The sequence below is a fragment of the Sciurus carolinensis genome, chromosome 4 (genome assembly GCF_902686445.1).
Source record: "Sciurus carolinensis chromosome 4, mSciCar1.2, whole genome shotgun sequence".
Lineage (NCBI taxonomy): Eukaryota > Metazoa > Chordata > Mammalia > Rodentia > Sciuridae > Sciurus > Sciurus carolinensis.
The window spans coordinates 165,518,368-165,530,855 of NC_062216.1; the positions used below are offsets into that span (position 1 = coordinate 165,518,368).

Below are 12,488 nucleotides of genomic sequence, written 5' to 3' on the forward strand. Positions count from 1 at the left end.
AAACATGTTTTAAGCAATTTTACTATTTGTTCAATTTCAGAATTTCATAGCCTTTCAAGAGAATACTAAAATTAATAGATAATTTTTACAAATACTAACTGGAGGAAAATAGGCTATTCAGGGGTGACAGTGATTAGCTGACAGGCAGACAGAAGCCAAGAATTTGCTGCACAATTTAAAGGGCTACAATCAGGATAGGAGGAATGTGAGACACAGACTGAGACAGCTGAAGGGTTTGCTGCTGCTGACTTAGCTCCTATCTGAACAGGCGCATCTGAGCAGCTTCACTGTGAGCTTCCTGGAGAACAGAACTGCCCACCTGCCTGCCTAGATGAACCGCTATGCTCCAATGCCAGCGTAGGACTCTGAATGTACGAAAAGGGGGTTGAGGGTCTTCTGAACTAGCAGGAAAAATGGAAATAACATTACTCTCTGAGAAGGTAATCTATCTAATCCATGCTAGAATGTACTAGACCACTCTATCCTGGATCTCACCAATGGTTTTAATAGCCACCTGTTTCTAAAAATTAATACATGTTCAACTTATTTTCAGGTTGTGACTATACTTTTAATAACATAAATGAATTCAGTGGGGCTTAATTATTTCTGAAACACAGTTTATTTTTAGCAAATATTATAGTCCCCAACACAACCATGCCAGAAATTTTCTGAGGAGATAAAATCCTATTTATAGACCTATCAGTTGTGCCTTGCTTAGGTTGTAACATAGTTTCCACTTTAGGCCTGATATGACCTCCCCTGACTTCTCTGGTCTCTAATGTTCCTTTCATCCTGAAATTTCCCATATTTACCTTTATCTCAGTAGGGTACTTAAATCAAACTACTAAGGGGTGAGGTGAGAAAAGAATCTCCCTTTCCTAAACCACCAACTCCAAGAAAGTTTTAGGAACTTATAAAGGAAAAGAGAGGAATCTTCATTTGGTGGGTTTGGGGGAAGGAATGTGTAGATTCAACAATCATCTAGAATAAGGCTATGAGTAAATCCTGCGCAGGGCAAATGAGAATGGCAAGAGTCTTTGAGTTAGTCTTAAGCAGTGTTTGATTTAGGTTTAAGTTTTCCAAGTTTCAAAAATCCACCAAGAATAAATGCCCATGTGTTTTAATACAGAGAATACTATATCCTCTAATAAAGAGGAAGAAGCTAAGCAAAGAAACCAAAAGATTAACATAAGAAATTAAATTTTTCCTAAAAACTGTAATCTCAGGGATTGAGTTGTCATCACTGTTTATTTTTTACATTAGCTGCTGGCATTATATATTCTCCACTTAAAATGCTAATCGATGGGATCCCCACCCCCGCCCCACCCCAGTCTCAGGCGATGACTCCATCAACAATTCCACAAGGCATGAAGCGTGAGTACCTGGCTCTAATCCAGTGAGCCATTTTTACTGTATCCCTTCATTACCTCTGCCATGACCCATACCCCATCTCACTCCAACCATGACCTACTCTATACTCTGAATGAAACTTTAAATTAACTATTTTTACTTCTCTGGCAAATTCTAACCCTTTTGATCTCTTTGCTGTCTTTGACTCACTTATTTTATTTATAATCTTAAGTATACCTTGCTTCTTGTTATTAATTCCCATGTTTGTAGGTCTGTGTCCTGAATGAGACTAAAAATTTCACTCAATTGTATGTACCTAAAGGAAATGACCTTATCTTATTCATCTCCATACCAAGAGTGTCATGCCAAGTGTATATCATAGACACACAGTAAACACTGTACAAATGTAGAACTGTGGAAATACTTCATTGTTGAGTAAGAATGCTTCTCCTACATGAATCTTCCATAGCACATGACTGGGAAAGCTCAATATAAAGACAGCAGAGTTTAATCACAAGGAATTCCTAAAGACAGGCAGGGAAAAGTACATGGGCATCGAGTACTGAATTCTTTCCCCCTAATTCTTTGGAGGTGGGGGGTAACCAGAGATTGAACTCAGGGCACTCCACCACTAAGCCACATCTCCAGCCCTATCTTTTGTATTTTATTTAGAGACAGGGTCTCACTGAATTACTGAGCACCTCGATTTTTCTGAGGCTGGCTTTGAGCTTGTGATCCCCCTGCTTTCAGCTGAGCCGCTGAGACTGCAGGTGTGTACCACTATACCCGGCTTAAGTACTAGATTCCGATCGTCATTCTCAGGTGCTCAGGGAAATGATGAACGCAGGATGTACCAGGTGATAGGACAAACAATAACATTTCCTTAACGCAAGAAAACACTTACTGCTTTTCTCTAACCACATACTACTCATCCTTTTAAGGCTCTACCCCTTCCTATCCACCCTAAATCACACTGAAATCTCCTAACAGTACAGTATTTGATGGGGAGTAACTACTTTTGTAGCATTTTCACTTATAAGAAGGGATAGATTTAAATTTCAGTAAATGTAACTCAAACTGAACATCAGTAAACTGGGTGTGGTGGTACATGCATGCAATCCCAGCAACTTGGAAGGCTGGGGCAAGACGATGATAAGACCAATAAGTTGGTGAGATGCAGTCTCAAAATAAAAATAAAAGCGAAAGGGGACTGGGGATGTAGCTCAATGGTAAAGTGTTCCTGAGGTTTTTTTGTTTTTAATACTTTTTATTTGACAATGGACCTTTATTTTATTTATCTATACGCGGTGCTGAGAATAGAACCCAGTGCCTCCCAGTCCTGCTCCTGAGCACAGTGGTTAGAACACCAGAAAATACTTCCCTTAATTTTTTTTCTTAGTTGTGGAGTTTATCACATAAACTAGCATTTCCTCTTTTCAAAGAAACAATATGGGTTTTGTGAGGTGATCAGAGCTGAGGTATGGGCCCAGATGATCAAATGAACTCTTAAGATCATTTTGCAGAAGTAGTATGGCAACAAAGAAAAAAATTAGGTCTAGAAGCAAAACAGACCTGGAATCAAACTGCTGAATCACAACTCACCAGCTATGACCTTGAGCAAAAATTTTACCCTCTTTAGTCTCTGTTTCCTTATCTATGAATGCAGTTATGATGAAAATAAGAAATGTAATGTAAATACAAGACCTAGGCCAGTGCCTCAATTGGTATATTACAACTGTTAACATTTGCCTATCATTTTCCTAGTCTACAATAAGACAGAAAATGACTTCTGTATTTTTTTAGATTGGTAATAATATTGATAAGAATTCACCTAAAAAAAAGCTATTTTCTCTGTGCTTCTCCCTCCTTTTTTTTTTCTTTTCTTTTTTTGGAGACAGGTCTTGCTATGTTGCCCAAGCTGGCCTTGAACTCCTGGGCTTGAGCAATCCTCCTATGCCAGTCTCCACAGTAGATGGGACTACAAGGACACACTACCATACCTGGCTCTCTGAATTGAAAAGAAAAATTTACCAAAAAAGAAACACAAGTGTTCTAGTGGGCAAGGTGTCCCTATTAAATTGAACAGCTAGGATAAGCAAAAAACAAAGCTCAAAAAGGGAAGCTTATAACAGGTTATGTATGTGTATGCACACACACACACAGGTTACAAGTAAGGATAAATCCAACATTGCTATATGTGTGTCATAGAAAAGCTATCTTCCTCCAAATTCTACCCACTAAGTAAGAGATGCTCAGCTGGCAATTACAAACATAAAGCAAAGAGAAAAGGAAATATCTGCATCTGCATGAGGAAAGGCGGGTAGTGAGGGTGGATGGAGCTGCTGCACAGGATGCAAACTCCATGGAGGAAGGAGAAAATTGATTGCTACGCTATCTTCTTTTTGATGCTTTCAAGTGATGAAAGAATATCTAAGCCATCTGCTTCTCAAGTAGCAAGGCTGTCTGGTCCTTCTGTGGGTCAGGACTCAGAGCTGTTACGGAGTTAAAGCTTTCAGACTATTAGAGCAAAAACGCTGGCAGGCCTTTCAGGGCTTTTTCACCAGTGCAGTGGAATGGAAGAGCCAGATGGGCCTCCCCAGCTAAGTGACCTTGGGCCAGTTGGACAGCCTCTCCAGCCTTCACTTGTCTCGTCTATAAAACTGGGTGAGCAGCATTTGCCCTGCTGAGTTGTGAGAATTTAGTAAGCTGACAATTAAAAAGCAAACTGCTTCAGAGTAGACCTTCAATACAGGTCAAATGCTCTTCCCCAAATCTCGGGTCCTAGCAATGCACAAAATGCTGGTGGCACACACAGAGATACATCATCAACACTCATTCTTTCCCTTTCCTTTCCCTGTCATTCTGCAGAAAGGAGATCAAGGCCCAAGAAGGGAAAATAGTTTTCCCAAGGTTATCCTGCTGGTTACTGGCAGAATTAAGACTGAAAATGGGTTCCTTCAGGCTCGATGCACTGCATCTTGCCTCATGAGGCACATCCCCTTGGGGACGACTCAGAGTCAACACAGACTAAACAGGCTCACTGCATCGTCACCAGGCCTATGATTCAGACACCCAAGAGTTAAACGCTCAGCCTCACTAGGCGCAGAGAGCTGTATGGGAGGAGGCCAGAAAGGCACTGAAATCCATTCTTCCATGTGATTGGTTGGCTCTCAAAGGGGTGGGAAGAGAAAGAGGGAGAAGAATGTCACCGGATCCCCATGGGTAAACAACAGCAGGAGCATCTGCTCTGATTTTCAACTAAATTTGTGAAATATTTCTAAATACCTGACACCAATCTTGAAAGACGGTAACTTCTAACCCTCATCAAAAAGAGAACCCTTGTTCTTCAAGATTCTTAGTAACTCATGCTGGTTTCTCTAGCACAAAATAAGTACCCAATGCTTGCTTGTACCCTGGGTGCTAGATATCCCAACCTCCGCCACACTCTTCCTCTTGGCATTACAAAGAGAACCCAGCCTGCTGACTTCTACTCTCCCACTTTTTCAAACTCTGCTGTTTTGGAAAAGATGGAACTATTCAATCACATTCCCCCTGAATTTTTCTCCACCCTCTTTAAGAGGGGCCCTTTCCTTTAAGGGGGGGGGGGGTCTTGTTTCACGATGTAACTCTTCTGTAATTATGTTAGCACACATGTGCAAAACAAGGGGAAAGGCGGGCTTGGTTTATGGGGAGAAACCCAATACCTGGCCAAGTCCACTGGGAGGTCAACCAATTATTAATCCAGGACAGGGCCACTTAACTGAAGTAGTCAAGGCAAGCCTTCAGTCCTGGCAATGCTCTCTGTCCCTAGGCGCGGGTACAGAATGGGTGCCTTTCCTCAAAATCTTATTACTCCCAACAACTCTTTTCTGCTCAGCAGTTTCTCCCATTTCAAGGCTTCACACAAAAATCAGTTCTGTGCAAGGAATGAGAGGCAGCCATTCGGCCCCAGAAGACCCACAGGACTAGACAGCAAGGAGACATGAAAACTGCATTACCTTTGTTCTCACAGCCACAAAGACGCCCATAATGCACATGAGGGCGAGGCCAAAACGGCAGAGAAAGTTTCCTGCTGAGAGGTTAAAGCCTGGGCACCTTTAATGCCCCATGTCAGTGCCCCAGAACCAGAACTGAGCCAAACCCTCCCCAGGCTCATCCTAAACAATCTGGAGTTGCTGGAAAGACCCATCTGTGGAACCATGGAGTCTCCATGACTGACCTGAAACCACTCTAGACCCAAAGGGCAAAGATCCCTCAGCACCGGGCCAAGAACTCATCAGATCCAGGAAATAAGTGGCAGTGGTTCCCTATGTCCTCACTCTATAATCCCAAAGTCAAGTTTAATCTGAACTATGCTAAATGCCTTTTGTTAACACAGATGTCTCACTTATAAATCCCAGGAAACATCAGTGACTCAGCCGTCTTACACAGGAACGATCAGAAATTAAGTATTCAAACAGGACTCCCATAGCACAAGAAATAAAAGCAAGAATCAATAACTGGGATAGAGTCATACTAAAAAGCTTTCTCTCAGCAAAGGAAACTATCAGCAATGTGAAAAGAGAACCTACAGAGTGGGAGAAAATCTTTGTCACTCATACTTCAGATAGAGCACTAATTTCCAGAATATATAAAGAACTCAAAAAACTCTACACCAAGAATACAAATAACCCAATCAACAAATGGGCTAAGGATATGATCAGACACTTCAAGAAGAAGATACACAAGCAATCAACAGATATATGAAAAAATGTTCAACATCTCTAGTAATAAGAGAAATGCAAATCAAAACTACCCTAAGATTCCATCTCACCCCAATTAGAATGGCGATTATCAAGAATACAAGCAACAATAGGTGCTGGTGAGGATGTGGGGAAAAAGGAACACTCATACATTGCTGGTGGGGTTGCAAATTAGTGCAGCCACTCTGGAAAGCAGTGTGGAGATTCCTTAGAAAACTTGGAATGGACCCACCATTTGACCCAGCTATCCCACTCCTCAGCCTATACTCAAAGGACTTAAAATCAGCATACCACAGTGATACAGCCACATCAATGTTCATAGCTGCTCAATTCACAATAGCCAGATTGTGCTATATATATATATATATACAATGGAATATTACTCAGCTATAAAGAATAATAAAATTATGGCATTTGCAGGCAAATGGATGAAATTGGAGAATATCATGCTAAGTGAGATAAGCCAATCTCAAAAAAACCAAAGGACGAATGATCTCACTGATAAGTGGATGATGACACATAATGGGGGGTGGGAGGGGGGCAAGAATGGAGGAAGGAGGGACTGTATAGAGGGAAAAGAGGGGTGGGAGGGGTGGGGGAGAGGAAAAAATAACAGAATGAATCAAACCTCATTACCATATATAAATGTATGATTACACAAATGGTATGCTGTTACTCCATGTACAATCAGAAACAACATGTATCCCATTTGTTTACAATAAAAATAAATTTTAAAAAAAAGAAAGAAATTAAGTATTCAAGGAGGCTCGGCACAGCTATGGAAAGCACTGACTTCGGTATCGGCAGGTCTGGTTTAAATACCTGTTCCACCACTTTGGAACTCCACTCCTTAAGCCTCTCTAAATCTCAGTCTCTCCTGTGAAGTACAGCTTCTACCCATCCCCCTTACAGGAGAGTGGTCGTTAAGATAATGAGGAGTTGAGGGTGTGTATGACAGGGTACGTACACACTTAATGCACAGTAAGCATTCAATATATAGTAGCTGTTGCTATAAATCATAACTGAGGGCTATATAACAACCTCTATAAAGGAATGACACTGCCAGGTGACGGCCTGTCAGCACTCCTGAGCCTTCCTCATGCCACCATAGAGTGGCAAGCAGCACGAGAACGCCAACGACTACTAGATGAAGATATTAAAGATGGGGAAGAAAGTGACAGACAGGACTCTTCCCATGAAGAAGTTCATGATGGAGGACACCACGAAAGGCAGGCATGACAGGGGTACTGAAGAGGGATTGGCTTTGTGTAAGCGTCATATTGGGAAGAGGCTGCACCTAAATCTACCCCCGCAACAACAGTCACACTGAATAGATCTGTGAGGATCACAGGGCAGGGGAGTGCTGGAAGGTGAGGGGGACATTCTGGAGTTCCATACACAAAGAATGACAGGAGGGGTCAGGGGATGTGCACTGTAGAAGGCATGTGGTCTCTTCACATTATACCCGGGAAACCACACTGGGCACAGTGCTGACACCCATGACCAAACACTGTCAGGCAGGCACTACAAGATGACTGCTTGCCAGGTTAGTGCACCACACACGTATTTTTCAGCAAACAGACCGGAGGCTCTCAAGGAATTACAGTCATAATCAAAACCAAATATCCTAACTGGACACAGTGATGGGGATGAGGGTAGGGGCATTGGTTCTGTGAGCCACAGCTCTTCACTCTCACAAACCCGTACTATTGCTCTCTTCCTCGACTGACAATTTTCATCACTGCACTTCCAATACGTCACATTCTCTCTCTCAGACCTAAAGCCTGCAGCATCAACGCAGTAGAGTAGGGCTGGGCCACTCCTTGGTCATGACTGTGCATGTCCATCAGGAAACAGCAGTACACTGGGGGAAAGCACTGCACTGAGAACGAAGGCTTCATCTCACAGCCCCAGCTGTGCCACTAGCAGAGCTGTACGAATAAAAGGCAGCTATGGACTTCAGGAAATCCTCTAAACCTCCCTGAAACTCAGTTTCCCCATCTACAAACAAGAGTGATGTCACTAAATCCAGCTGATATTCGATGATTTAGGACCTGAGGACCAGGCTGAATTTTAGCCTGGGTTTCTGTCTCTGTGTTGGGATAAATATGTCATTAAAGCGCCAAGGTATTAAAACAAGTGATTACTATTCACTCTCTAAACTAGACAAAGTTCAGGCACAGTGGAAGGCAAGTCAAAACATTTCTGGAGTACAAAGTAAAAGGTTTTACAATTTACCAAACTAAACCTTTCATTTTGTGAAAGTCAGTACTCCCTGATCCTTGGATACTAAACCAAGAAAACAAGCAATGGGAAGTGATGGGACCACAGCAAAGTCACCCAGTACCGGGAAGGGCAGAAGGTTTGCTTGCTAAAGGAGCTCTCTAAACACTCCAGTTAAGAAGACATGCAGGCTTTAGAGTTGGCAGGAATTCCAAAAACACAGGAATGATGGTTACTGTTTCTGACCAATGGATTGGGACCTGAAAGATGGCTATAATCTGCACTGGGCAAATCAAATGGTCAAAAATAATCTTACAACAGCCAGCCGTCAACAAACTGGCAGCTCTTTAAAGAGGACTCTCTGGGGACCCCAAGCTGCAGGAACCGAGGGAAACATATCCAGATTAGATCAGCAAAGGCCTCTCCAGTTCCATGTGAGCGTATTGTAGGGCAATGGCAGTGGTTGACACACAGGGTCTAAACAGTGAGCTCACTGAATGTGGCACGCGTCCAGGTCAGAAGAGCTGCTTCTCTGCCACAGATGACCCACGAAGCAGCAGGTGCCACAGGCCCACTACCTGTGCCTTCAGAGGCAGTTCTCAAGGGGGCCTGACAGTCACAGTATTTCCTTATTTCTCCCATGCTGAATTTAAGAAGAATTCCTATTTATTCCATTCCTTTCAACTTTCTCTTCCTAACATAAAAACATGCTTTCCCAATGGTAAAACACACACACACACACACACACACACACACACACACACACACACACAGATATGGTGTCGCTGTACACGGAACATGATCCAGCAACAGAAAAATGAAGTCCTGGTGCCTGCTACAACATGGAGGGACCATGAAACCATTACACTAGAGGAAAGACACTAGACGCGAAGGACAGCACACTGTATTACATCCATCTACATGAACTACATACTAAGCAAGCAAACCTGGTGAAACAGAAGGTGGACCAGTGGTTGCCAGGGTCTGGGGGGTAGGAAGTAAAGAGAATTGGGAAGCAATGACTAAGGGAGATGAGGTTTCATGTGGTGTGATGAAAATGTCCTAAACTGATTATGGGATCACTGAACAACCCTGTGAACACACTAAAAGCCTCTGAATTATACACTTTAAGTGAGCAAATAGGGTAATATGTGGATTATAACCCTAATAAAAATGTTTTAAGATGTCCTAAGGAGATTACAACCTTCTTTAGGAAAGGCAATTTAATGGGGGAGATTAGATCCTTCTAGCAGTTCCTCCTTCGCCTGCCCTCACTCCTTCCTAGCAACTGCTCCGTTTGCTACTCCATTCTCTGCTCCACCACAGTATCCAACTCAGGTGTACATTCTTCCCAAGATGACAACTGGGCTGGCAGGAGTTGCTGGTCTTAAAGCATCTGTCCTCTATCATGAAACTTATATATCAAGTTTCCCTTTGTCCATCAGAGGTAGTAAAATCACTCCTACACACACACAAGCAAATCACCTGCCATACCAAGGAAAGGAATGAAGATAAATGATAGAATAAAAACACAGGTTTGGGAGTTTCAAAAAATCTGGATTCTAATCAAGGCATTTGGCCAAGTTACTTTAAGCCTCACTCTCAGTTTCCACGTCTATAAAATGGGGGAAACACCACCTAATGCATCTAATGCATGTGACTGTTAAAAAAAAAATTAAACAAGAAAATCTATGTAAATGATTAATGCCTAGCACCTGAAAGTACACAATTAATTATAATGCTTTTTATAGAAACGGTGTATCCAGTTTTTCTCAGGCTGTCATTCAGCAAGCAAGTCAGCCTACATGTCAAAAGGCCAACAATAAAAAGCAAGTTATTGGCACCTTCAATCTGGTCATAATTGTTTTCCTATTTATTCTAACCCATTTCATTCACTAGTCATCAGTCCATGCCTGCTATTTCTGGCTTTTTTGCTTCAATTTGTTTTCCTATTTCTGGATTCACTTTAACTTCAAACATGCTTAGGGTTGCCTTTCTAGTTCCATGTTCTCTCAAACATAATCTGTACTTATCACCTTAATCATGATATTTTAAGCCACTCTGGATAAACTGTTTACACAGAGTGGCACATCACTCAGTATTCTAGTCTTCCCAAAAGCACATCATAAAATGAAAACAACTTAAGACAAACTTTAGAAAGAACTGTGATGGAACCTTACACCCTTCAATGGAACACTAAGCAGTCATGAAACAATGCTGTAGAAACAGCTAATGACATGAAAAGACATCTACAGCAGATCTGGACTGATCTGGATGCCTATTACTAAAGTTTGTGTAATACGATTAACATCCTTAAGGATTTTAAAAGTGTATATATGCAAACACAGCTGTACAGAAACAAGACTAGAATAACAAACAACAGAAAGATAAATGTACGAAAACAATTTTATTCTTTTTGTCAGCTATATATTATAAATTTCCTTTGATGAATGATTTCTATTTTTACCTTAAAATATTTTAAGAACCTAAAAGGAGAAATTTTTTAAAAAATTTTAAGTTGTTGATAGACCTTTATTTCATTCATTTATATGTGTCTGAGAATCAAACCCATGCCTCTCATATACCAGGCAAGTGCTTACCACTGAGCCACAACCCCAGTCCTAAAAAGGGAAATTAATTCAAACAATACAATGCCTCACAGCATTTTATTAGTAGAAACCACAGCATGGCTCTGGAGTCAGAAAAACCAGGGTTTGAACTCCTGTTATACCACTTACTATATGGGTAGTTTGGTAAAACATGAACTTGGTTTACTCTTCTGGAAAACAAAGATGAAACTCCTGAGTAGTTGGCATGTGGTCTGCAGTAAATACCAGTGTCCTTTCTCTTCCACTCCTTTACTCTCTGATAGTAGGTCTCACTCCATTTGAGTGTGCATCAGAACTGCCTGGAGTGCACCCAAACAAAATGCTGACCCCATTCTCTGAGTGTCCAATTCAGTAAGTCTGGGAAGAAAGGAAGACCATGAATTTGCATAAGTTCCCAGGTGGTGCTGATGCTGGTCCAGAAGTCACGTTCTGAGGACCACTGCTCTAGGTAACAACAAAACCTTATGACAATATGCTACTCAAATAATAAGTGCCTTTTCAGATCAGTTGTACTATTTCAAGAATACTTGCTCACCGGAAACTGAATTAAACTAGAGCCTAATACTGCAAACTCCCCCAAAAGCCCAACTTTACATGGGATAATTCACCCCAGGACACTGAGGAAACTGATCTTTTACTTAAAGTGGTCAGCAAAGAACAATTATTAGTATTGCATTTAGAATATTCTAATTGCAGCACGGGAGAAAACATCTGAAAATGTTGGGCACAGATCAAATGAAATGCAAGAGACAGACACTGTGAATCCACACTGTTGTGTTACTTGGTTCTTCATCCAGGGTAGAAGGGCAGATTCTGGTATGTCACAGAGCACTAGGTTTGCTCTGGGTGCCCTCTGTTGACAAAAACCAATATAACTACTTCCTGCTTTCCTTCCCTCTCTTTCTCCTCCCACCCCAAGGAAGCCAAGAGTCCTGCAGTGTGACTCAGACTTGCAGAAAGACTTACAGTTGTGAAATTATTCTCAGCCCAGAATAGGCAGAACAGATTTTTTCTTCTTGCAGCTTTCCTAGCCCCCTTCTTTGTGTGTTGGGATCTGCAGCTTAGCTCCAAACAGGTTAACAGAATTAGTTCAGTAATGCAGAGCAAGAAATGATCAGCACTGGATGTACTGGTGTGTGGAATTTAAGTCACAACAGCCTGTCCCTTCAGAAACGGCTAGCATTGGCACGGGGGAATGAAATGCTATTGTGAATAGTGTCTAGTACAATGTGAAACCTGCTGGAATTAAAAATACCACCCATGAAGACCTTGGGAATTTCTACAGATGAAAACTGTCTAACAAAACTGTTATAACTAGAACAACTGAAGGCAGAATGAACTTTTAGAGCACATTTATATGAGAAAAACAAAGGGCCCAAGGAAGTAAAGTAACACACAGAAGGCCACAAATTCCATGACCAACCCAAGTTTCCTTCCTTATGACTCACAATCTTTCCACTGTTCAGAAAACCTCTCTCGTTTGGCCATTACCAAAGACAAGACCCCACATTTTGACCACTTCCATAAGAGGGAAAAGAAACCACTGGGGCGCAGCTCAGGAATA

At 41.7% G+C, this 12,488-nt stretch overlaps 1 protein-coding gene and 1 long non-coding RNA gene across 20 annotated transcripts in view; one reads left to right on the plus strand and one right to left on the minus strand.

Moving 5' to 3' along the window:
- The window catches only part of Rbfox2 (RNA binding fox-1 homolog 2), a 267,810-nt gene that overhangs the window by 152,622 nt on the left and 102,700 nt on the right, over positions 1-12,488 (minus strand). The gene's annotated exons all lie outside the window — the stretch shown is intronic.
- Positions 218-5,922, plus strand: LOC124983475 (uncharacterized). 2 transcript variants are annotated; one of them, XR_007108447.1, is made up of 3 exons: positions 218-440; positions 1,264-1,374; positions 4,219-5,922. It is a non-coding gene; the product is annotated as an uncharacterized LOC124983475 (long non-coding RNA). The 2 variants fall into 2 exon arrangements; XR_007108446.1 differs by having other exon boundaries at positions 5,231-5,922.